The 26,114-nt window shown below is 36.6% G+C and overlaps 1 protein-coding gene across 1 annotated transcript in view; it reads right to left on the bottom strand.

Annotated features, from left to right (window-relative positions):
- DNAJB9 (DnaJ heat shock protein family (Hsp40) member B9) overlaps positions 1-26,114 on the bottom strand; it is a 409,736-nt gene that overhangs the window by 92,002 nt on the left and 291,620 nt on the right. The window contains exon 7 of the transcript XR_003006362.1: positions 2,028-2,121. The gene's annotated coding sequence lies outside the window, so the exon portion shown is untranslated. The remainder of the gene's footprint in view (positions 1-2,027; positions 2,122-26,114) is intronic.

Below are 26,114 nucleotides of genomic sequence, written 5' to 3'. Positions count from 1 at the left end.
TCTATCTACATATATATACAGACTATATATATAATTATATTGTATATATAAATTATATATATAAATAATGTTTTCAGAAACTTAAGTTAGGAACATAGAATATATACAAGTATTTACATGCAGAATTTGACTACTACTACTCTGAAATTTACTTTAAGCTATTTAAAGGAGTAAATTTATACCACACAATTAATAAAATTTCCTTCTAATTTAAGCCAAAGAGGCCATAGAGCAATTATCCTAATTCCATTTCTGTAAAAATTCTTCTAAATTATAAATCCAAAAACCACTCCCAAAGGAGTCTTATTTTAGATTTAAACTGCTCAAGACAGGTCATTGCAAACAAAGAACAAAACAGCAATGTGCAGAAAAAATTTTTTTCTTTCAAAAATATTTTTTAAATATTTAAATCATCTAGAGTTTAATTCATAATTTTAGCAAAGCATACTCTAATAATTTGAAAGATTTCTAAGAAAATATATAATTTTTCTCTTAAAGTTCCCAAATGTTGGGGATTTTTCTGTTCTTTCATTATTATTCAACTCAAAGGAATAAATCCTGTTTGAAATATGACTCTGATCAAGAAAGACAAGGAAAGACTGAGGAAATTTTTACACAACGCGAGAGACTAAGTAGATTTGAAGACGGAAGGCTATGTGGGATTCTCGATTGGATTCTGTGACCAAAAAAAAGGACATGAATGGGAAAATTGTTGGGATTCAAATACCATCTATAGTTTAGTTAATAGCATTTTGCCAATATTAATTTCTTGGTTTTGATCATTGTACTATGTTTATGTAATATGTTAACATTAGGGGAAGCTGGGTGAAGGGTGTATAGGAATTCTCTATATTATTTTTGCAAATTTTCTGTAAGTCTAAAATGATTCCAAATTAACTGTGTAAACCAAATCCTTGGGCAGAAATGTCCTTTGTTTCCTTATGCAATTGGGTGGATTTTAGCTGTAAGTGAAATATCTCTCTGCAGCATGCCTGAGGAAAGATCTTGTGATAATGAGAAAACTAACTCCTCACCACCTTTGGAACACTGATTCGATGGCATCTTTTGCATAAATAAAAATCTATTTTTTATCTTAATAAACAAAACATTTTAAAATTCAGCAACTAATGACTACTAAAAACTGTGCTAATAATAATGGTGATTGAAACTACTACATTGCAGGCTGTATCCTCTGCATTGTTATGTTAAGCTATAATTACCATGTTTTTTCTCCAGTCATTTTTGATTTTAAAATTTTAAGTAAAAAGTGATTTTACAGATTGCATTCCACAGTGTTCTTTGGGACCTAGTCATAACACCATAAAGTACAGCAGAATCAGGAAATGTAGGCTAAAGGGGCCCTACCTAAGAGGGTTTGCTAAAGAAATGACTAATGGATTTCAGTATGAAACAGTTTCATTTTAAATTTATCCCAAGAGCATTAGCCCCGAGGGCTACGTTATTGGGAAGTTTAAATTCAATCTGCTTTCATTGTGAATTGAATGCAAAGGCTATAATTAAGGACTGTTTTCAGATTCCTGAATTTTAGCTTCTCTAAATTATCTTTGGTTGGCCAACACACCCTTAAAAGGATGAGATATACTATCTAAGAATTAGGATTGCCTTTATGGTAGAAAGTAAGCAACTTTGTTATTTTAAGGTCACAATATATCTACCACTCCTTACCCAAGTCAACTCTCCTTCTGGCCTTCCTCATGACATATTTCTACGTTTCTGACTCTCACTTGGCTTAAATTTTCTCATAGCGGCAGGCTCCAAGGAAAAGCAAACATAGTACTTAGAAGTGCACCTATGTGTATAGTCATCCACCAGTAGACAAACTAGTAACACTTAGTTCAGCAGATTGGCTAGTTTTTAACTCAAGAGAGAAAGAGGACTACTGCAAGAGAAGGAAAACTTGAAAGTCGAAAAGTATAAGCTTCTGTTCACAGATGAGGGTAGGAGTAGGAGACTCAGAACCTGGGGAAGAGGGAGAGAAGGCAGCAGAAGCCCTAATGCAAACTTACCTGCTTACAACTGGTTGGAAGAAGCCTTCTAAGACTCCATCTCAAAGGTGATGATGGTGCTTCTCTGAGGCAGTCAGGATGCCACCAAGTTGTGCTGTGTAGAGAGGAAAAAACAAATTCACAGCTGTGAATTGTCTTGTTCCAGATCTCAGCCAATGCAAATCACAAGATGCTACCTAAAATATTAACACAATTTACTTGGACCTCTGAGCTCAAATAAAAATGAATGCCAAGGAACACTGTCATAAAGTCAATCAATGCTGACTAATGCCTATTGTTGAAAGGAAAAAAAAGTTTTGAACTTGTTTTGAAACCACAAATATCCCATCAAAGGTTACAATACAGTGTATACATTGCCAAGGTAATCTCCCCACTAGAATAACAGAATCAGACAAAAATAAAATGTTAGAAAAAAACACGAAGAAATTATACAGTTGATCTATTACAAACTTTATTTTAAAGCTTTGGGTAGTAGAGGTAAACTAATGCCTCTAGCCTTTTGAAAGCATCTTTTCCCTATACTTCGCCAGTCCCTCCAGGAAACTTCTTGTCAGTCTTTGTGCCACTGTTTGCATCTCCATCTGGCTTTCCAATTTCTTGAAACTACTTGGAAGAAACCATTACACCTTCTCAGAATGAAAATTTTAATTGGTATAAACAAAATGATCATATGATTTCAACACCTTCCCTTTCCACAGTGCTTTTTCCGAAACTATTTAACTGATTATCCTTCTAAGGATTTGGCCAAAACATAATCAGAGCTTCTTTGTTGGAACCATTTGTCACCTTTAAAAAAATAAGTTGGCAGGAGTGGCTTGCTTTTATGTTACCTTATTTGTATTGGGTTGTTTTTTTTCATGGATAATGCTTTTGGAGTCAAACTCAGTCCTATGCACCAGTGAGACTGAACCCAGGGTTCCCACCACTCCAGGCACGAATGGCTGCCTGGGTATGTGACCTGTGTAGTCACATACTATGACATAACGGCCCCACGTTCATAAGTTCCCTTGGCTTGGTTTAATGGTCTGCAGTCACCATCTGAAAATTCTTAATAATTTTTTGAGCAGGGACCCTGCATTTTCATTCTGCACTGGGTCCTGCAAATTATGTACTTGGCTCGAGGTAACACCTTAATTAAACAAATCCCTACCAGAAGACCCTGCTCTATAGCCTGCTTAAGTCCCCAGAATTCCTACCAGGTTAGGCCTGATCCTGAAGATACTGAGAGTCATTTTTTCAGAATATTAGTGCAGATTTGCTTCTTAGCTGGAGCCAACTGTAAAAGGACCAGGTAAGCAATGGAAGGAGGAGGAAGGGTATATAAGAAGGAAGGTGTAGGAAAACTCTTGGAAAATGTATTTAAGATAGACACAGCATTCGGGGGTGGGTAGGGGTTCTAAATGACAGAAGTGAATTCTAAATATCACCCTCTATGAACATACATGATAATCAGAGTCAGTTCGTACTGAAAAAGCAAATAAACAATTTTAACTTGATGATCATACTTAAAAATTAGAAGGGACTTTAGAAATCACTTAGTTCAACCTTTTCATATTTCTGTTTCATCAGGAATGTGAAGACGATAAAGCCCACAGGCTCACATATAGTTAGGATTTCAGCAGTGATGAAAATCTAGGTGTTCTGGTTCCCAATCCAGGGTGCTATCAAGCACACCACTCAGCCTCTGAAAAAGTAAATGCCCTTCATAAAGCTGGTCCAACACAGAAACAGCTGTGATGTTGCTAAGAATGGGCCCAAGATATCACCCACGCCTTTACAAAGTCTCCTCCCGTATAAAGTACTCAAGAGCTTGTGTGAATTCTGTGAACACCAAAGCCAGATTCTGCCTGGCTGGCCTTGAGAGTGGTGTCATTTTGGATTTACACTATTATAATGGGGGTGAGGTGTGACAGTGTGGAGAGTTTTAAAGTATATTTTTCAAAGTATTTTTCATACAAAGTGTATACTGTGGCTCTAACTATATATATTGTATTTTTGAATTGTTTAAATATTGCCAATTCTGAATAGTGGTTCTGTCTTTATTTGTAAGCAAATGTGGCATGTGATGCCCCCAAAACCACATTTTTCCTTTCCAGACACTTTTCGTATTTATTACTGATTTTATTGGGGGGGGGGCGGGTGGGCATCGGCTGTATGTGAAATTTAAGAACAAAGAAAGAGCTCAGTTCTGGTTTTGTGGTGAAGTTAGAGCTCCCTCCAGTGATCTGTCCGGCTGACTGAACTTCAAAACACCCTTCCTTTCCAACTGTTCCTCAGTGCATACAAATAAATCTAAGCTTTAGCCTTTTTAATGCAGACTTTTTCCCTTTTAAAAATTAAACTCAGCTGCTAAATACATTAATATTGATTTCTCCTAAAATCTTGTTAAATATCCGTATTCATTCTTCCTCTAGTAGAACATTTAGAGGGTAGAATCAATAAAATAAGACATGGTCAAGGAATTTTGGCAGAGAGGCTGTTCATGTATTGTTATTATTTGTAAACTTTTATGACTCTGCAGGTGAGAGTGAACTTTTGCAGTCATTAGCGAACAAAGGAACTGGATAGGCTAAGTGCCCTACCATTCACACTGGGGTTATTTATATTTCAGAAGCTTTTTAAATGAATGGAAATAACATTTTAGATCTATCACAGCCACCTTTAGCATTCCTCTCATAAACTGTCTTCTATTTACTGGCTTCTACAAGCCAAGCGTAACAGTGTCCAAATCAGTGATGCCATATAACTCGATCAACTACAGGTAGTATCCAAAGGGATACAAGAATAATTCATGAAACTAAGGGCCAAGTGGCTATTAAATCAACCTTGTCTGAGAAAATTATGATTATGATATGATTATCATATATGATATGATATGATATGATTATGTTATGATTTTTGTGATTTATTTAGTTACTCACTTGTTTATTGAATTCCTCTGAATACCAGATAAGGTCTCCCTTGCTCAGCATCAAGGAATCACAGCCAAGGTAATTGGTGGGACGCTCTCTCAACCACTTCCCTATTCCCTCTCTCCTCTTCTCCTCCTTTTGTTACTTCCTCTTTCTGTCTATTCTCTTTATATATATATATATATATTTATCTCTTTCTCTCCTTTCCCCCTTCGACTAGATTTCATTGAGACTCACAGTGTTAGAGCTGGTAACTACATTAAAGATAATCTAATACAAGTCTTTGCTTTTTTTTTTTTTTTTTATTGGAGTACAGTGGCTTCAAAATGTTGTGTTAGTTTCTGCTGCACAGCAAAGTGAATCAGCTATACATATACATATATCCACTCCTTTTTGGATTTCCTTCCCACAGAGCATTGAGTAGAATTCCCTGGTGCTATACAGTACGTTCTCGTTAGTGATCTATTTTTTACATAGTAGTGTATATATGTCAATCCCAATCTCCCAACTCATCCCACTCCCCCTTTCCCACCTCTGTGTCCATACGATTGTTCTCTACATCTGTGTCTCTATTTCTGCTTTGCAAATAGGTTCATCTGTACCATTTTTCTAGATTCCATATATATGCTTTTTTTTCTGAAAAAAATTTTAACATGTTTATTAGAGTATAATTGCTTTACAACGGTGTGTTAGTTTCTGCTACATAACAAAGTGAATCAGCTACACATATACATATATCCCCATATCTCCTCCCTCTTGTATCTCCCTCCCACCCTCCCCAACCCACCCCTCTAGGTGGTCACAAAGCACTGAGTTGATCTCCCTGTGCTAAGTGGCTGCTTCCCACTAGCTATCTATTTTGGTAGTATATATAAGTCGATGCCACTCTCTCACTTCGACCCAGATTACCCTTCCCAGTCCCCGTGTCCTCAAGTCCATTCTCTACATCTGCGTCTTTACTCCTGTCCAGCCACTAGATTCTGCATAACCATTTTTTTTCTTTAGATTCCATATATATGTGTTAACATACAGTACTTATTTTTCTCGTTCTGACTTACTTCAGTCTGTATGAAAGTCTCTAGGTCCATACCCAGATTACAAATAACTCAATTTCATTTCTTTTTATGGCTGAGTAATATTCCACTGTATATATGTGCCACATCTTCCTTATCCATTCATCTGTCAATGGACACTTAGGTTGCCTCCAAGTCCTGCCTATTGTAAATAGAGCTGCAACGAACATTGTGGTACAAGACCCTTTTAAAATTATGATTTTCTTAGGGTATATGCCCAGTAGTGGGATTACTGGGTCGTATGGTATTTCTATTTTTTGTTTTTTAAGCAACCTCCATACTGTTCTCCATAGTGGCTATATCAATTTACATTCCCAGCAACAGTGCAAGAGGGTTCCCTTTTCTCCACACCCTCTCCAGCATTTATTGTTTGTAGATTTTTTGATGATGGCCATTCTGACAGGTGCGAGGTGATATCTCATTGTAGTTTTCATTTGCATTTCTCTAATGCTTAGTGATGTTGAGCATTCTTTCATGTGTTTGTTGGCAATCTGTATATCTTCTTTGGAGAAAAGTCTATTTAGGTCTTCTGCCCATTTTTGGATTGGGTTGTTTTGTTGATATTGAACTGCATGAGCTGCTTGTAATTTTGGAGATCAGTCCTTTGCTAGTTGCTTCATTTGCAAATATTTGCTCCCATTCTAAGGGTTGTCTTTTTGTCTTGTTTATGGTTTCCTTTGCTGTGCAAAAGCTTTTAAGTTTCATTAGGTCACATTTGTTTATTTTTGTTTTTATTTCCATGTCTCTAGGAGGGGGGTCAAAAAGGATCTTGCTGTGATGTATGTCATAGAGTGTTCTGCCTATGTTTTCCTCTAATAGTTTTATAGTGTCTGGCTTTACATTTAGGGCTTTAATCCATTTTGAGTTTATTTTTGTATATGGTGTTAAGGAGTGTTCTAATTTCATTCTTTTACATGTAGCTGTAAAAGAGTGGGCTTTCTAACCTGTTCCATTGATCTATATTTCTGATTTTGTGCCAGTACCATACTGTCTTGATTACTGTAGCTTCACAGTAGAGTCTGAAGTCAGGGAGCCTGATTCCTCCAGCTCCATTTTTCTTTCTCAAGATTGCTTTGGCTATTTGGGGTCTTCTATGTTTCCATACAAATTGTGAAATTTTTTGTTCTAGGTCTGTGAAAAATGCCATTGGTAGTTTGATAGGGATTGCACTGAATCTGTAGACTGCTTTGGGTAGTACAGTCGTTTTCACAATTTTGATTCTTCCAATCCAAGAACATGGTATATCTCTCCATCTATTTGTATCATCTTTACTTTCTTTCATCAGTGACTTATAGTTTTCTGCATAGAGGTCTTTTGTCTCCTTAGGTAGGTTTATTCCTAGGTATTTTATTCTTTTTGTTGCAATGGTAAATGGGAGTGTTTCCTTAATTTCTCTTTCAGATTTTTCATCATTAGTGTATAGGAATGCCAGAAATTTCTGTGCATTAATTTGTATCCTGCTACTTTACCAAATTCATTGATTAGCTCTAGTAGGTTTCTGGTAGCATCTTTAGGATTCTCTATGTATAGTATCATGTCATCTGCAAACAGTGACAGCTTTACTTCTTCTTTTCCAATCTGGATTCCTTTTCTTTTTCTTTTCTGATTTCTGTGGTTAAAACTTCCAAAAATATGTTGAATAATAGTGGTGAGAGTGGACAACCTTCTCTTGTTGCTGATCTTAGTGGAATTGGTTTCAGTTGTTCACCACTGAGAACGATATTGGCTGTGGGTTTCTCATATATGGCCTTTATTATGTTGAGGAAAGTTCCCTCTGTGCCTACTTTCTGGAGGGTTTTTATCATAAATGGGTGTTGAATTTTGTCAAAAGCTTTTTCTGCATCTATTGAGATGATCATATGGTTTTTCTCCTTCAGTTTGTTAATATGTTGTGTCACATTGACTGATTTGCATATATTGAAGAATCCTTGCATTCCTGGGATAAACCCCACTTGATCATGGTGTATGATCCTTTTAATGTGCTATTGGATTCTGTTTGCTAGTACGCTATTGAGGATTTTTGCAACTATGTTCATCAGTGATACTGGTCTGTAGTTTTCTTTCTTTGTGACATCTTTGTCTGGTTTTGGTATCAGGGTGATGGTGGCCTCGTAGAATGAGTTGAGAAGTGTTCCTCCCTCTGCTATATTTTGGAAGAGTTTGAGAAGGATAGGTGTTAGCTCTTCTCTAAATGTTTGATAGAATACGCCTGTGAAGCCATCTGGCCCTGGCCTTTTGTTTGTTGGAAGATTTTTAATCACAGTTTCAATTTCAGTTCTTGTGATTGGTCTGTTCATATTTTATATTTCTTTCTGGTTCAGTCTCAGAAGGTTGTGCTTTCCTAAGAATTTGTCCATTTCGTCAGGGTTGCCCGTTTTATTGGCATAGTTGCTTGTAGTAATCTCTCATGATCGTTTGTATTTCTGCAGTGTCAGTTGTTACTTCTCCTTTTTCATTTCTACTTCTATTGATTTGAGTCTTCTCCCTTTCTTTCTTGATGAGTCTGGCTAATGGTTTATCAATTTTGTTTATCTTCTCAAAGAACCAGCTTTTAGTTTTATTGATCTTTGCTATTGTTTCCTTCATTTCTTTTTCCTTTATTTCTGATCTGATCTTTATGATTTCTTTCCTTCTGCTAACTTTGGGTTTTTTTTGTTCTTTTTTCTCTAATTGCTTCAGGTGTAAGGTTAAGCTTGTTTATTTGAGATATTTCTTGTTTCTTGAGGCAGGACTGTATTCCTATAAATTTCCCTCTTAGAACTGCTTTTGCTGCAGCCCACAGGTTTTGGGTCGTAATGTTTTTATTGTCATTTGTTTCTAGGTATTTTTTGATTTCCTTTTTGATTTCTTCAGTGATCTGTTGTTTATTTAGTATTGTTTAGCCTCCATGTATCTGTTTTTTTACAGATTTTTTTCCTGTAATTGATATCTAGTCTCATAGTGCTGTAGTCAGAAATGATACTTGATATGATTTCAATTTTCTTAAATTTACCAAGGCTTGATTTGTGACCCAAGATGTGATCTATCCTGGAGAATGTTCCATGAGCACTTAAGAAGAAAGTGTATTCTGTCGTTTTTGGATGGAATGTCCTATAAATATCAATTAAGTCCATCTTGTTTAATGTATCATTTAAAGCTTGTTTTCTTATTTATTTTCATTTTCGATGATCTGTCCATTGGTGAAAGTGGGGTGTTAAAGTTCCCTATTATGATTGTGTTACTGTTGATTTCCCCTTTTATGGCTGTTAGCATTTGCCTTATGTATTGAGGTGCTGCTGTTGGGTGCATAAATATTTACAATTGTTATATCTTCTTCTTAGGTGGATCCCTTGATCATTATGTAGTGTACTTCTTTGTCTTTATTTTAAAGTCTAAATTCTCTGATATGAGAATTGCTACTCCAGCTTTCTTTTGATTGCCATTTGCATGGAATATCTTTTTCCATCCCCTCACTTTCAGTCTGTACGTGTCCCTAGGTCTAAAGTGGGTCTCTTGTAGACAGCATATATATGGGTCTTGTTTTTGTATCCATTCAGCCAGTCTATGTCTTTTGGTTGGAGCATTTAATCCATTTACATTTAAGGTAATTATCGATATGTATGTTCCTATTACCATTTTCTTAATTGTTTTGGGTTTGTTACTGTAGGTCTTCTCCTTCTCTTGTGTTTCCTACCTTGAGAACTTCTTCAGCATGTGTTGTAAGGCTGGTTTTGTGGTGCTGAATTCTCTTAGCTTTTCCTTGTCTGTTAAGGTTTTAATTTCTCTGTCAAATCTGAATGAGATCCTTGTGGGGTAAAGTAATCTTGATTGTAGGTTTTTCCCTTTCATCACTTTAAATATGTCCTGCCACTCCCTTCTGGCTTGCAGAGTTTCTGCTGAAAGATCAGCTGTTAACCTTATGGGGATTCCCTTGTATGTTATTTGTTGTTTTTCCCTTGCTGCTTATAATATTTTTTCTTTGTATTTAATTTTTGATAGTTTGATTAATATGTGTCTTGGTACATTTCTCCTTGGATTTATCCTGTATGGGACTCTCTGCACTTCCTGGACTTGATTGAGTATTTCCTTTCTCATATTAGGGAAGTTTTCAACTATAATCTCTTCAAATATTTTCTCAGTCTCTTTATTTTTCTCTTCATTTTTTGGGACCCCTATAATTCGAATGTTGGTGTGTTTAATGTTGTCCCAGATGTTTCTGAGACTGTTCTCAATTCTTTACATTCTTTTTTCTTTATTCTGCTCTGTGGTAGTTACTTCCACTATTTTATCTTCCAGGTCACTTATCCATTCTTCTGCCTCAGTTACTCTGCTATTGATTCCTTCTAGAGAATTTTTAATTACATTTACTGTGTTGTTCATCATTGTTTGTTTGCTCTTTAGTTCTTCTAGGTCCTTGTTAAATGTTTTTTGTATTTTCTCCATTCTATTTCCAAGAATTTGGATCATCTTTACTATTATTACTCTGAATTCTTTTTCAGGTAGACTGCTTATTTCCTCTTCATTTGTTTGGTTTGTTTGGTTTTTACCTTGCTCCTTCAATTGCTGTGTGTTTCTCTGTCTTCTCATTTTGCTTAACTTAGTGTGTTTGGGGTCTCCTTTTCACAAGCTGCAGGATCGTAGTTCCCATTGTTTTTGGTGTCTGCCCCCAGTGGCTAAGGTTGGTTCAGTGGATTGTGTAGGCTTCCTTGTGGAGGGGACTAGTGCCTGTGTTCTGGTGGATGAGGCTGGATCTTTTCTTTCTGGTGGGCAGGACCGTGTCCGGTGTTGTGTTTTGGGTTGTCTGTGACCTTATTGTGATTTTAGCCAGCCTCTCTGCTAATGGGTGGGGTTATGTTCCCAGAAACAATGGTCTCTTGCCTCTTAAGTACAGACTTTTTCCCGGACTCCCTCCCGGCTAGCTGTGGCGCACTAGCCCCCTTCAGGCTGTGTTCATGCAGCCAACCCCAGCCCTCTCCCTGGGATCTGACCTCCGAAGCCTGAGCCTCAGCTCCCTGCCCCAACCCGCCCCAGCGGGTGAGCAGACAAGCCTCTTGGGTTGGTGAGTGCCGGTCGACACTGATCCTCTGTGTGGAAATCTCTCCGCTTTGCCCTCTGCACCCCCGTTGCTGTGCTCTCCTCCGTGGTTCTGAAGCTTCCCCCCTCCGCCACCTGCAGTCTCCGCCCACAAAGGGGCGTCCTAGTGTGTGGAAACCTTTCCTCCTTCACAGCTCCCTCCCAGAGGTGCAGGTCCCATCTCTGTTCTTACGTCTCTGTTTTTTTTTTTTCTTTTGCCCTACCCAGGTACGTGGGGAGTTTCTTGCCTTTTGGGAAGTCTGAGGTCTTCTACCAGCGTTCAGTAGGTGTTCTGTAGGAGTTGTTCCACATGTAGATGTATTTCGGATGTATTTGTGGGGAGGAAGGTGATCTCCACATCTTACCTTTCCGCCATCCCCCACATATATGCTTTTATAGAAGAAAAATTCAAGAAGCTTGAGAAGCTTGGCCCAAATCACACCAAAGTTTACTCTTCTTTCCTCCTTTCTTTCTGCCAAGGTCTTAAGCACCCATTAGGTTCAGCGTACCCCTGGGCATTTTCTGGACCCTAATTCACCCTGGTCCATTGTCTAAAATTTGAGTTAATGCCCAAGAATATGTAAGCAGTAATGGAAACAGAGATGATAGAAAGAGTTTTCTGTATGAAGGGATCTTAGAAAATTTTAAAATGGGAAATTACATGAGCATACAATATGTCAAAACTATGGAATCTGGATTTTAGAAAAATTTTTTGAAAAGTGCCTTGCTTTTGCTCCTTTAAATAAACAAGAGAACTTTATTTGATGCCATTTCTCTTGATAATGATGTTAATAATGTCACATTATATTTATCTAGCACATTAAACCTTACAATATTTCTTCACTTAGTGTACTATTCCAGGTAACTAGAACATGCTCTCTTTGAAGATCAAGTACTAGTACTACATATAGTAGAATATGAGGAAGTAATAGAGAACTCAGAGTGGCCCTTTACATTTTATGCCTCCCTTAGTTCTGGGTTATTGTATGGCTGAGCTCTAGATTCAGTAAAATGTTTATGCACTTTAAAGGAGATATCAAATTTAGCACTCGAGATAAGAAGGTAATAAAAATGTAGACAGTTAAAGCAAATTGCCCAGCTAAGAAAAACTTGCTGTACCCTCTACAGTAAGCACAGGTCACCATTAGCCACTCCCAGAAAGTCCAGTAGGAGGAGTAAATCTAACTATAGGCCCAGGTATTTAGCCTGAGCAGCAAGGTTTCCTTGGTAGGAGTCCACCCACCTAGGTGAAAACGTTATGTGAGAAGGTTTCAGGAACATTCAACCATCTTGTTAACCTGGATTGCTTGCAATGTTTAAACAGTTTTGCTAGATGTAGGCTATTTCAGTAAGTGAAGATTACACTGGGAAAAAAGTGCACTCTGTATTGAAACAAAGCAATCCAGTTACTCACAGATCTCAAACAGCTTCCATGAGCAGAATAGCTTCTATGATAGATGTGAATCAAGCCCCTTACTCTTATGCCATGGATCTCAGATTTTAGTAAGCATGAAAATCACTTGGAGACCTTGTTAAAGAGCAGATTCCAAGATTTCCCCCCAATCCTCTTTCTGTAGCTGCCAGGAACACTAAAGGTATCTTTCTTTTAGTCAGTCTTTGATTCTGATGTCGACTGCCTGGGTACCACACTTAGAAAAACAACTGTGTAAACTAAATCAGTAAAATATATATTGAGTCCAGGAGTGGGGATGATGATCACTGTATTACTTTCAATTATCAATACTTCCTTTGCCATAGAAAGGGAACTGAAGCAAAAGCTATAATAAATGGGCTCTATTCTTGCCTCTGAACAAGAGTCTCTTCAGCTTTCTGAGGGAGCATCAATGACCTCATCTTTTAAGATCTGCTTTACAGAATCACACAGTTATAGCAAAGAGTTTTGTTTTTTTTAATCTGTATGTAAAAATACTTCTCCAAACGTAAAACACCAAGGCAAAGTGTATATTTAATTAAAGAACAAAATGTTCAGGGAATTGGGTAGTATAGTCCACAATGTACAGATACATACTTCAATTAGAATTGCAATGTCTTCTCTCCTTTACTTGATTGTTGAAAATGACTGAGGTAAACTCCTCTAAGATAGTAGTCCTATGGTATGATTTGGAGAAGATGTACAAATGCTAATATTCATAGCAATTACAAAATAAAAATAGTGCTGCAAAACTGAAAACCTTAGTGTATCAACCTGAGAAAGCAATGCTGCTATATTTACCCCTATTTTTCTAAGTGGTTTAAGTTGACTTTTGGAAATTGATCCTGTGTTCTTTATCAAGATAAACCAAAATAATAAGGGCAGGCATCCTGGCCTAAGTAAAGACGAGAGCTTTGGACTGAGACTAAAAAATGCAATGTTGGCTAAATCAAAGCTTTGAATCCTCTTAATACATCAATACTATCATCCATAAAATGGGGATTAATAATGTATTCCTCCCCTCAAGGGTTGCTTAAAAGGGATAACTAACAAAGCAAATTGTTGTAAATTATTTTGTAGGACTGCTGTGTTACTGCCAAACAGGAAAATTTCGATTTAAAAGCTGGGATTTTCAGAAGCTCTGAAATATTACAAAGCAAGTCACATTTCATGGCTAATTTAAAACATCAAGGGTTCATACAAGTTGCTTATAATGATATTTTCCAATTCCCATGTTATTTGATGATTTATACAGCTTCAGCTTTTACAGTTGAACCCAGCCATACGTCTCTGGCCATGATTCTCTTTTATCAATACGACCAGCTCACGTAACTGTCTATATCTTCAGGGGATTAAGCACCACTTTTTATCTGGACCTAAGAAGAGTAAATTCAGAGTTGATAAAAAATTTCTGGTTGCAAGTCCAATGTGTTATTTACTTAGATCAGAAAAAGAGCTGTTATATACAGGTTTAGGAAGACTTTTTAAAGCACTGATAAAATCCCTGCATGTCAAATGGAATGGTACTGAAATTATTTTAATACCTTAAAGCTCTTACGAGTTGAACTAAACTTTCAGCAAGAGAGTTCAATTCTACTTTGGGATTTTTGGTCCTCAAGAGATGAAAGCCAAGCTAAGCAAAATAAAACAATGAAAAAAGCCAAAAAAGAAAGAAAAAAAACACTGATTGCACCAAATCTCTGAGCCACAATATTAAGGTAAACAATATGTGTATGTTTAAAAGGAGCTGGAAGAATCAGAAACTCTGGATGGAGGTGATATAAATGATATTTAGTGTTTGACAAAAGTAATTTATCCTAAGAATTGGCTAGGATATTAGATAAAAATACGAAGTCCTAGACTTCACTCTAGCTTTCTTAAACCAGAATGTTGGGAAGAAGGCACTAGAAATCAGAACTTTTAGCAAGTGTTGAGATTCTTGCAACATAAGGTGTTGGTGGTGGATCAGCAGCATCACCTAGAAACTTGCTAGAAACGCAGAATATCAAGCTGCACTCCAGTACTGTTGAATCCAAATCTGTAAGTTAACAGGATCCCCAGGTATTTGTACACACACTTAAGTGTGAGAATCACCACCTCAGTGATGCTTATAGTCTAACAAGGTTGGGAAACAAGTACTATAGCAGAAGGAGTCAGACGATTTGATTTGGTGTCAAGCCCTGGCTCTGCCACTAAACAGCCCTGAGCTCCTTCTATGAGATGCCTGGGAGTAGCATAAGAAATTAAGTGTGAGTTTTGTATCACTGAACAAATCCATCATTTTCACTGTGATAAGCCATCAAAGCCTAAGAGTTCCCAGAGGTTCCTATTTGAAGAAAAGGAGAAGAAATACTAGCTAGGCAAATATTGTTATTAAACAATTGTTGAGAACCTACCACAAGGTAGGCAGGTATCAGGCAATTAAAAAACTGCCAGCCTTCACAGAAAAAGATAACACACACATACATCAACCTGGTGAACTCTGAATGAAGTCAGTGGATTGGACCAAGGTCAATTTCCTTGCTGTGATACTGCACTACAGTTATGCAACGTGTTGCAACTGGAAGAAACTTGGTAAAGGATATATAGGATCACTCTGTATTATTTCTTACAACTACCTATGAACCTACAATTATATTAAAAAGTTAGGGAAAACCAAAACAAAACAAAACTTCAAGCCCAACAAAGATCCACATTTTGTGTCTGAGAAATCTAAGGTCAGGAAGATTAAGTAACTTTCCGAAATGTCCTTACTAACAAAATAGGTAAATTTAGAAAACAGTAGCCTATGGTGGATGGTACATCAAAGAAGAAATTCACAGGCTGGACTGTATCTCTGTGTCTTCTATGTTATACTATGGAGTATAAATGTCATTGTTTTTAGCCTATTCATTAATGCAGGCACAATTGAATCCAGGTACTACATTAATTCAGCATAAATCAAAGCAGGCAGAAAAGAAAGGGAAAAAATAAATCTTTCCATCATAAGAACTATTAGATTTAATAACAGGGAACAGGAAACCAGGTGTTTTAAAAGAAAAAAATAAGTCACTGTTAAGTTTCATTCTTTTTCTTTCTTTTACACGTTGAAGAGGAAATTGTTTGTTCCTTAAGAGGAACAAGCACTATAAACCTACTCCAAATTATAAATCAAAGTCAACAGAAAATCTTTCATCTTGGAAGCACAATTTTGTAAATGTTATTTTAAGAAGTATTTCCAGTGAAATCTGTTTATCTTAGAGAAGGAGAGAGAGAGGCAGGAAGGACAAAAGAAAAGAACGAATAAAAAAAGCTAAGTAAAGCATATAGTAAGAGGTAAAAAATACACTTGATTCTATTTTTTTTAAATGAGCACAGAACAAAAACAGGAAATTCATAGAGCAAAAAGTCAATAGATTTTTTTCTAATGTTCTCCCCTCAAAATGAAGACACACGTTCTTTATCAAATTGGAAAAATATATATTTAAAAGTAGCAAGTTCTTCTAAAGATATGGCAGTACCGACTTATCATATACTTATTAGTAGAAATGGAATTAGTATAACCTGCCTGGAATACACTTAGGTAAATATGCCTCCAAAAGTGCAAAGACCTCTATTCACAAACATTTATCATGTCACCATCTTTAATAGTGAAAAATTAGAAATAATATTAATATCCAACAATTATACATTAAATTATAAAACTTCAGCATAATAGAATGAAAAGTCATTTAAATAATGTATTTTAATAATGTTCATTGACTGGGAACGTGATCATCATATTACAAATAGTTTTCTAAAATGTTAACAATGATTGTTTTCAATGTAAATTGTTATTTTCTTTATACAACTGATTTTCTAAATTCCCTTCAATAAATATGCATCACTTTTAAAATTAAGAATGGATAGCTCTAAGTTCTTCACTGGAAGAGAAAGAAGCATCTTTCTGGGAAGGTATCCATGTCTGTGGTTTTCATTTTCCCCATTAAGTTAGGTGACTGTGGTAGAAGGAAAATAAAGAAGGTAAAGAAACGGGCAAGGATGAAAGGAAGGGCTGGCGGTACATCTCCAGCCAGGATTTCCCAAGATGATGTGGTAAGTCTGGTAAAGAGACCAGGACTGCCAGTTGCCTGAGCTCTGCCTGCCTAGCCCCTTCGTGGTCATCTTTGGTTAAGATTAGAAACACCAGGTTTTTTAGACTCATCCATTTCAGTGCTTTTCTGTTTTGTTTTTTCCCTTAAGTTTCCTATTAAAAGTTTGTTTGAAAAGTTTCACCTTTTACAGAATATAATATACAGTATTATACATGCAGTAGGCCAGTGAGATGGTGCTTTCAATCGACATCCCTGCTTGGACCCAGGACGGGGCTTTAGAGGAGGAAATACTGGAAGAGGTTAGCTAGCTGCAACTGCAGATTTTTGAGCATGGTTTCTCTTTTTGAACTTGGTTTCTATTTTACATACATAATGAGCTATGCTCTGTGGCAGTAATTTGCATTTTCATAATACTGCAACAAGCCATGTTTTTAAATATGAAGTCAAAGGAATTCCTGAACATAAATGAAGTATGAGCACCAAAAGTCTCTTTACATACTACATTTTTACAAGGCAAGTGTTTGGGGTCTGTGTATGTGCATGAATGCATGCGTGTAAGTGTATCTGTGTGTGCTCAGCAGTGAGAGTTCTTCCCTCTGAATGAGCATAAAATAGGACTCTATCTCTAATAAAACCTTGCCCCTCTTTTTGAACATAAAAATCCTTTATTAGCAAATAGACTGTCAGCTCGGGGAGAAGAAAAGCAGAAATACAGGCAGTTGTTTAAAAATTAGCCAAACCAAGGATAACAATCAGGGCTCTTGCCTTCCTCCCCCGACAACAAAAGGCAATGTCTGACACTGTTCTTATTCTGAGTCCTGCAGGGAAAGGGCGCACACATGAACTTCCACAGACGATACATGAGCACAATAGATAATCAATAGCTACTGAATAAAACCCCAAAGTAGTGGAAAATTTGGAGGGAATAAAACAGGGAGGGGAGGCATCTCATAGCCATAATCACTTTTGTTTCTATACAAATATCCATTATACAGGTGTTCTATTTTCAGTTTTGATGAAAACCCAGGAAGTAAATAAAGCAAAGTCATGCAATAATAGCCAAATCTCATCTGAGAACATAAAATATTTTTCAAAGGTTCAGCCCATTTGGGTGTAACTCAAATTGTTTTTTCTATCTTTACTCTTTAAGATATCCACCATCATATAAAACTTACACAGATTTCATATACACGTGGCCTCCCTTTGCTATGAAGGCCAATGGCTGTGTATTTCTAGACTTATATAGTCTTAGAGTTTATGTGACAGAACACACTTAGATGTGTCTATTACTTAAGTAAAAAACCTCTATATTAACATGAGTTGGCTGTTGCTTCTTAGGAAGGGATTTTTTTTCAGCTTTAAAATATAGCTTACATCCTCTTTGATTTAGGGGAGCAATCACCCGTTGAGTCCTAAGTCGACGTTCAAAGTCAGTAAGGTTGGACTTCCCTGGTGGCACAGTGGTTAAAGAATCTGTCTGCCAATGCAGGGGAAATAGGTTCTAGCCCTGGTCGGGGAAGATCCCACATGTCGCGGAGCAACTAAGTCCAAGCACCGCAACTACTGAGCCTGCGCTCTAGAGCCCGCGAGCCACAACTGCTGAAGCCCGCGTGCACCTAGAGCCTGTGCTTCGCAACAAGAGAAGCCACCGCAATGAGAAGCCCACGCACCGCAAGGGAAGAGTAGTCCCTGCTCGCCACAACTAGAGAAAGTCTGCACGCAGCAACGAAGACCCAATGCAGCCAAAAATAAAAGAAAGAAAGAAATTTATTTATTTTTAAAAAAGTCAATAAGGTTGATCTAAGATGACCATGTAATATATTGGACAAACTGGGACACTTTTGATAGTGAATGGGACTACTAACAGACAGGCAAGCCTGGATGCGAGCATCTTTAGCCATGACCCAAACTAAATAGCTGCTTCTTGGTACATTTATCATATTGTAATCATTGTAGATATCATATAAAATATAATGTATTTTTCTCAGAATATAAGAAAAAAAGGTCCAAAGATACAACAAAGGCAGAATGACAGTACTATAAATTATTGTAAGGTGATAGCAGAAAAATTCTTCATTTGCTACCCACTCTCTCTGCCTCTGCTCATTCCAGCTCAGAGACCCCTTCTGCCTGTGCTTTCTGCCCCTGTCATGTTTCTGCCAGCCTGCAGGCTACACACAAAACAGCATTAAACAAGTTACCACACCAGCAAAGTCCTCACTAGGTGATTATTTCAAATAGAAATTGGATGCAAGATCTGTTACAGAGCCACGGTAGAGAACATGATTCACCTAGAGAAAATGAAAATTTGTCCTTACATCTGTTTGCAGTTTCAGTGCTGGCGAAACCAAACCTCAGAATACTTTGTCATGCTTTACTTCTTTTCCCTTGATGTCTGCTCACTCTACCTATACATAGGCTTGAATGTCTTAGAGCACTGGCATTCCTGCTCTTATTATTTTTCCCCTTTGCTATTCCTAGAAGATTTTACCTCTAAAACTTGCTGATTCATATTTACATTCTTAAAACTCACAACGTGGGGCTTCCCTGGTGGCGCAGTGGTTTTGAGTCTGCCTGCCGATGCAGGGGACACGGATTCGTGCCCCGGTCCGGAAGGATCCCACATGCCGCGGGGCAGCTGGGCCCGTGAGCCATGGCCGCTGAGCCTGCGCGTCCGGAGCCTTGCTTCGCAACGGAAGAGGCCACAACAGTGAGAGGCCCGCATACCACAAAAAACAAACAAACAAAAACTCACAACGTGAAAAGAAGCTCGTTTGTTTTATGCCTTTTTCATTTTGATATCTAATTTTTCCATGGACATTCCAAATACATCCAGAGGCATCAATCTGGGTGATTTTCAGAAAGATAAATTAATATAGAGAAAAGAAGCTACCAACTATTCTGAACTTGCAACACTTCTGGTAATGGAGGGGGAAAATAAATAAGCTTCTACTTCCAGAGCAAAAGAAAGGAATAAAATGAGAAAGGGAATCCGAATCACATTCTACACATGGCCCTCTCTCTATTTGTCACCAAGTAGCTCTTAAAAAGATGTTGCTCCAAGCCAAAACACTGATTTTTTTAGGTAAGATTTCATCTAGGTATGACATAAACAAGTATACTGCTCAATGAATTTTAACAAAGTTAACATCACTGTGCAACCAATTCACAGATCAAGAAATAGGACAATAATAGCACCCCAAGCTATCTCCTGACTCCACCTAATTAGTATACTTTCTTCCCCAAAGATAAAAATTACCCTAACTTCCATCACAATTAGATAGTTCTTTCTGCTACCAAATTGTTTTAGTTAATATTAGGTTGGTAAGATTTATCCTTATTGTTGCATAGTCATTCATTTTCATCGATCCATGGTATTTCCTTGTATGATTTATATCACAATTTATTTATCCATTCTACAGTTGACCAACATTTAGTTTGTTTTAAACTTAGGGTTATTACAAATAATCCTGCTCCAAATCTTGAATAAGTCTTTTGGTTTCTATATATACATATTTCTGTTGGACGTAAGAACAGAATTGCTGGTCAAATGGTGTATAAAATCTGCCAAGCAAACTTTCAAATAAGTTGTATTACTTTATACCCCAACTAGCAATGTGGAAGAGTACCCATTTCTGTACATTTTCATCCAAAGTGGTACTGTCCATCTTTTAAATTTCAACCATTCTGTGGGGCGTGTAGTACTATCGTATTTTAGTTTTAATTTGAATTTTCTTGATTACTAATGAGATTAAGCATCTTTTCATATGTTTATGACAACCTGAGTATCCTCTTTGTGAAATGTTTGTTGAACATTTTGCCAATTTTTCCACGTGGTTGTTTTCTTATTGATTTGTAGGAATTCTTTGTATATTCTATATATAGGGAGGAAATATATTCTCCAACTCTGTGACTTGCCTTTTTATTCTTAAGTGTCTTTTGATTTTCTTTATTAAAACTAAAGTCGTCCAAATTATCAATCTTTCCTTTTGGTTTGTGCCTTTCGGATGCTAATCGTATTAGAAAATATTCTTTTAGGCTCTCCTCTAGAAGTCTTATTGTTTTTATTGTACAGTTAACTGAAATTTGACTGTATCTATATGTGAGGTAGAGAATATTTATTTTTTCATATAGATATCCAATTTATTGAGTTTATCAATTTCTAGAGTAATTTGTACTTTTCTCCCTGCATTCTGTGTCATCTTTATAGAAAATAAATGACTGCATGTATGTACCTCTCTAAGATATGAATATAAGGCTTTCTTATTTTGATAGTCTTGCATCTGAAAGTTTGTATATGTCTTTTGTTTTTATAAGTTAATAAAACATACCTTTTCATTCCCTTGTAGTTTATTTTTTTACTCATAATTTTGTTCTTTTTTAAAATTTTGTTGCTTGTTCCCAAATTTTTGAGAATTTTCTAGTTATGGTGTAATTGAATGCTAGATTTATCAATATCTTTTTTTTTTTTTTTGTGGTACGTGGGCCTCTCACTGTTGTGGCCTCTCCCGCTGCGGAGCACAGGCTCCTGACACGCAGCCGCTCCATGGCATGTGGGATCCTCCCGGACCGGGACACGAACCCATGTTCCCTGCATCAGCAGGCGGACTCTCAACCACTGCGCCACCAGGGAAGCCCTGAATCCTAGATTTAATTCTAATATGATCAAAGGAAATAATCTCTGTGATTTAGTAGTTTGAAATGTATGGAAACTTTCTTAATAACTCACCATAAGTCTGATACTAATTTAGTTATAAAGCACTTTTATGGCTTGTTTACATGTTATAATTTTTCCTAACATTTGATTTTCAACATTTCTGTTGAAATGTCAACATTTCTGTTTCAACATTTCCTTTAATTTAAGGTGTATTTCTTTCAAATAGCTTAGAGATGTGTGTTGTTTTTCAACTCTTAATGGGACATTTTATTTTGCTTACATTTAATGTAATAATTTCTCTACTTAGATTTGAATCTATCGTCTTGCTCTTCATTTCTAATTTTTTCCACATATTCTATCTTTCTGTCTTTCTTCTTGCAAAAATGCATAACAGATTATACTTCTTTTACTTGTAGGGATAACATTAGAGAGTGCAATAAGCATCCTTAATTTATTAAAATTTAATATAAATTAGAATTTTATCTCTTCTCAGACAATGGTAGGTCCTTAGAACACTTGCACTTTATCTTCCTCTCTCCTACTTTCTGTGTAATTATTGTCATCAATTTTAATTCTACGTATGGTTAAGCACATTATTTGTATTATTATTTTCACTGTCAATTTTCACTTAGGCTTACTCACATATCCACCTTCTCCACTTTTCTTCTTATTTTCCCCTATTTTTTGGTCTTGTATCATTTTTCTTCTGCCTAAAGGGATTTCTTTCATGTATATTTTAATTCAAGTCCACTGGCAACAAATTCTCAGTTTTTGCTTGTATAGAAATGCCTTTATCTTTTAAAGGGTATTTTTACTTAGTTCAGAAATCAAAATAAGCAGCTATTTTTCTCCATACTTTAAATATGTTATTTAATTTTCTTTTTGCTTCCGTTGTTTCTATTAAAAACTCAGTTCTGCTTATCTTTTTAGTGTTTATCTTCTTGGCTTCTAAGCCTCTTGCTCTATGCAGTTTAAGACTCAGCAAATGACCCAAGGGAAAAACTGTTGCAGATTGTGGGCTCTCTTCTTTACATCTCCCTCCTAACCAGAACCTTGGGCTCTCAAGTCTTAGATGCTTTGGCACTCTAGATCTCCACTTTCTGTATTCTTAGTCCCATGAGATCGTTTTAAACTCTGCTTGCTTCTCAGCTGCCTCATCTCACCTACCCTTGGCTTCTTAGCCTCTTACTGTGTGCCTCTTAAGAGTCAACAAATGCCCTCTAGCAGAAAGCAATGCATAGAATGCTGACCCAAGTCAATAAGCTTCTCTTCGCTCCAGGATCTTGGACTGTCAAGGCCCAGTGGCTTGAGAGACACTCTGATATCTTTTAAAAGATTTTTTTTTAATTCAGCTGTTCTAGTTATTCTCATCAAAAGCACTGGTTTATAACAAGCCATTCCATCATATCTGGAAGCAAAAGTCAAAATGTTGTTTCTTAAAACTTGGTAAAAGCCATTTTCCCATTTCATAATGACCTTTTCAAGATTATGGTAGATTTTAATATGGACAATTATTAGCTTCCACTCCCAGCGGCAGCATAATACATCCTTGTATTCATTGGCATCAGCCTGGCCATGTGACTTCTTTTCAACAGTGAAATGCAGTCAATTTTAACTAGAACTTTTAAAAGGAAGACTGTAGATTACCATGTCTAGTATTCCCTCTGCTTGAGACAAACAGTATTCTAGATAGAGGCTGTTACATTAAATGGATGGCAGAGTGAAGGAGAAAAGGAAGCAGAGCCAGAGCTGACTTGACATGGACACAGAGCATTTATTATCATTAGGGCCTAAAATTGGGGGTTGATTTTACTTCAGTATAACCCAGTCTATCCTGACTGATACATAGGTGCACAAAGGAAATTGATGCATACAATTAATGTGTCTCCGTCTTCATGTATCACTATAGTAATAACAGTTCCTCTTTGGTCCAAAGATTGCCTTAATAGAAGAGAGCTGGTCACTAACAGTCAACTTCTCATATACCCAGAAGAGTCTTTTGTTAAGACTTTCAAAGGTAAAGAAGACAGAAAAAGCCCCAAGGTGTTTTTGACTTTGACCTTTTCCTAAAAACTCTCGTTATTAGAATTCAAGCCATTATGTAAATTCAATCATTGAAGAACTAGGTTCTTTTACCAGAAAAAGTCATTCAAAAGATTTCTCAGCTTTTTTCCTTTCCGATGGTAATAAAAACTTTCTCCTTGACCTATTTATTTCATATAATTGCCAGAAGACTTATATGAGACGAGTACTTTGAAGTAGAAGAAAACTTCATACAAATGCAGGGTACTACAGAAATATGTATCTTCTATTTATGATGAAATTAACCCCCACAGGATACTTCATTTTCTAAAATATATTCATTCATGGAACACTGGAGCATTTAATAAAATAAATTCAAACTATTAGTATTCAAATCTGTTAACTAAACAGCTTCATCCTGCCCTTACCCAAGACAGCAGCATCTCCTCCTTTACAACTAATAGAAGTCACAAAGTTAAAAATCCAACGAATTATTTGATGTCTTATCTGGCAGTATCTTGGTTGAAGTCTTCTGCTGTCTCACAAGGAAACCTGGTCTTGCCCTAAAATGAAGCTCTGATATGACAGGTAGATTTTATAACCTAAGAAAGTGACTTCTATTAAAATAAACCTGTGACAGAAATCATATCACAGAAAATAGGAAGGAAGAAAATTCTAACTTGTATGACATGGTACAATATGAGTGAGACTACAGTTACATTAAGAATACTTTAGTGGCTTTGAAAATACTTTGTTTTTTAACTTTGAAATGACCTGTTAAATTGATCTGTGAAGGTCATGAATGCCCCTGGAAAGTGGTGCTTAAATTCTTTTCAGTAGCAGAAAGTCCTGGTTGAATTAGTGCAGACCCCATGGAGACTTCTGAAGCTGTTGATAAATCATGTTTAAGAGCTTTTCAGCCCAAAGCTCAGCTGTAAACTCAGGCAAAGCCATGAATAAATTTGCAGGTGGCAATGCCCCATAATTATTCCCTTCTAATCCAAAGTGATCCCTTCTGAGCTACTTCAGCATCAAGCACCCCATTCAACAAATTAGGCTGAGTCATGCATATCTTCACTTATACTCAGATCCTTGGTGCAGTCAGATCTGGACCAGGTGACCAGCGGGCAGAGTGAACAACTGGTTCTTCAGTTAAAAAGAAAAAATGTAAATCTGGAGATCTAAAACAAACACATAGGGCTTCAGTGGGAGCCCAATCTTGTAAGTGCTAGACAAGGGCAAACATAATAGTTTCTCATTTTGTTTGGATACCTTGTTACCGAAAAATATATAGTAGTGTCACCAGTTTGATGAAGGTACAAGACTAAAGAAAATATTTTAAGTCATCTCTAGCTTTATTCTTATAATGAGCCCTTTAACTTTCCGCAATATATATATTTTTTTCCTCCAATGCTGAGGAAATAGATACGGAAGAACCCCGGGTCAATAAAGAGTATAACTTTAGTACATTTAGCTATCCAGTCAGATTCCAGTCCCAATTCTAATTTAGAGCATAAGGCAATAAGATAAATGGGGGTTGACTCCCTGCAGCAAACTTAGCTGAGGCTAGTTTTTGAGTACTCTGGATGAGTAGTTTAGAATGTAAGCTTATGGAAGGCAATGATATTATAAAAATTTTAATGCATCCAAATAATGGAATATTAAGGAGCCTTAATAAATAATGACTTTAAATAATTTTTATTGGTATGGGGAAATGTTCATGATATACAGCTAAGAGAAAAGCAGGATATCAAACTGCATTTACATCATGAACATAAATGTAAAATATGAACATATGTAGTGTATGTGCGTGAAAAGATACTAGACAGAAATAAATAACTAAAATGTTAACAAAGGCTCACTACATGTATGGAACATGAATAACCAAAATGTTTCTTTATATTTTACTTTATTTTTCATTGTTTTGACAACAAATATGTACTCATTTATGATAGGGAAAATTAACAAACAGGAAATATATAAATAAAACAAAGTAAGTCTTCTGATGGCTTCAACTGCCTTTAGGAAAATGTTGGCTCTCTTCTTCACTAGCCTTATGGAAACTTCTTCCCATATTGCCCTCTATACTTTCCTGCAATAATCTCCTATTACAACAATTTGCCAAGGGAGGGTGATGAGGATGGTGAGCTCTAGGTGCAAGCAATAAGTGGGTACTTTTTCCTGCAGAAAACTAAATTGCATGATAAAATTTACTGAGTCATTCAGCTTAATATTATCACCATTATTATTTTAAAAGTCAACAGACAGCTAATGGGAACCTGCTGTATAGCGCAGGGAGCTCAGCTCGGTGCTCTGTGGTGACCTAGATGGGTAGGATGTGGGGAGGGGTGGCACGGAGGGACGAGGGAGGGGATACAGGTATACATATAGCTGATCCACTTCATTGTACAGCAGAAACTAACACAACACTGTAAAGCAACTACACCCTAATTAAAAAAACAAACCTAGAATTTTTGAACTTTAGTAGATTTTTAAAGCTTTTCTAGCACAAAGTCTTATTCAATAAGGCAGTTTAAAAAAACAGCCCAAAATTTTAAACACATTTTTGTTTTCATTTTTCCATTTACCAGGATCATACTGATATAAATTGTGGAAGTGAGCATCTGAAAATGTACATAATTTTCCTATGTATTATAAATCTTATTCTATGTGTATTAGAGGAAACAGTGTCATAAAACTGTATAGCTGGCAGAGACCCAAAAAAAAGTAAATAAATAAAAGTCAATGGTAGGGAATTCCCTGGCAGTCCAGTGGTTAGGATGCCATGCTTCCACTGCAGGGGGCCCAGGTTCCATCCTTGGTTGGGAAACTAAGATCCCACAAGCCGCGTGGCACAGCCGAAAAA

Source organism: Neophocaena asiaeorientalis, unplaced genomic scaffold, assembly GCF_003031525.2.
Source record: "Neophocaena asiaeorientalis asiaeorientalis breed wild unplaced genomic scaffold, Neophocaena_asiaeorientalis_V1.1 scaffold314, whole genome shotgun sequence".
Taxonomy (NCBI): Eukaryota; Metazoa; Chordata; class Mammalia; order Artiodactyla; family Phocoenidae; genus Neophocaena; species Neophocaena asiaeorientalis.
The sequence above is the reverse complement of the archived record's forward strand: the minus strand, read 5'-3'. Positions and strand labels throughout refer to the sequence as shown.